This window comes from Miscanthus floridulus, chromosome 17 (assembly GCF_019320115.1).
Source record: "Miscanthus floridulus cultivar M001 chromosome 17, ASM1932011v1, whole genome shotgun sequence".
Classification (NCBI taxonomy): domain Eukaryota; kingdom Viridiplantae; phylum Streptophyta; class Magnoliopsida; order Poales; family Poaceae; genus Miscanthus; species Miscanthus floridulus.
Window position 1 is genome coordinate 108462826 of NC_089596.1, and position 1347 is coordinate 108464172.

Below are 1347 nucleotides of genomic sequence, written 5' to 3' on the forward strand. Positions count from 1 at the left end.
CTGATAGCAGTTACTAAAATGAGCATAACTCTTTATTGGGAAGTCCAAATAATGAGCCGTTTGATGGGCTGGAAAGTAGACTTGAAGATGCTTCCATCCACATATAGAACACCATCTAACTCCTTGTATTCTGTCCGCAGTGATGCTTGGAATTCGTACCATGTATCAGTCATCTAGCTTCTGGTTGCATTTCCATGGAAAGGTGATGAACCACCATTTTATTCTTGCACACCATAGGCTTCTTGGTTCAAATGTCCAAAGGCTTGAATCCATCTTCATCCCATGCTGGTTCATACACTCCATCATTCCTAAGGACATTGGAACAAGAACTCAAAAGCATAGGCTCATTCAACATAAACTGATTATTAAACATAAGGTTAGCGTTCACCTGAGAATGAATTTCCTTCTCCAATTGTTTAGCTCTACTTCTTGTAATTGGACCAGCTTTATCAAGTGGAGTTTCATTTGAAGATGAGTGAATGCTAGGAATGTCCTCATTAGCCTCCCCCTCTTGAGAAGGAGTCGTCCTCGACTCAGGCTCACCAACAAATGGAAGTAAGTCTTTGACATTGAATGTTGTACTCACATTGGAATATTCAGGTGGTAGCTCAATTTTGTAAGCATTATCATTTATCTTGTGTAAAACCTTGAACGGACCATCACCCCTAGGAGATAACTTACTCTTGCGCTGTTGGGGAAATCGATCCTTGTGTAGATGCAACCACACGAGGTCTCCGGGCTAGAATGTAACCTTCTTCTTACCTTTGTTCGCTTGCTTTGCATATTGTGCTGATTTCTTCTCGATATTCCTTCTTGTCTCATCATGTAGCTTCTTGAGAAAATCTGATCTCTTTGCTGCATCCAAGTTAACTTGTTCCTGTAATGGTAAAGGCAAAAGATCCATGGGAGTGTGCGGTTTAAACCCATAAACAATTTCAAATGGACAAAAGTTTGTTGTGGAATGGACTGCCCTGTTATAAGCAAATTCAACTTATGGAAGGCAGTCTTCCCACTGCTTCAAATTCTTTTTCAACACAGCACGCAACATGGTGGACAAGGTACGGTTGACAACTTCAGTTTGCCCATCGGTTTGTGGATGACAAGTGGTGGAAAATAACAACTTTGTACCAAGTTTAGCCCATAACGTCTTCCAAAAATAGCTTAGAAATTTTGTATCCCGATCTAAAACAATAGTCCTTGGTACTCCATGTAAATGAACGATCTCCCTGAAAAACAAATCAGCAACATGTGAAGCATCGTCGTTCTTATGACATGGAATAAAATGTGCCATTTTAGAGAATCAGTCAACAACAACAAAGTTAGAATCCCTCCCCCTCTGAGACCGAG

General features: G+C 40.6%; 1 pseudogene; it reads right to left on the reverse strand.

Annotated features, from left to right (window-relative positions):
* Nucleotides 1–247: 247 nt before the first annotated feature.
* LOC136518954 (uncharacterized) lies at nt 248–904 on the reverse strand (annotated as a pseudogene).
* Nucleotides 905–1347: the final 443 nt, after the last annotated feature.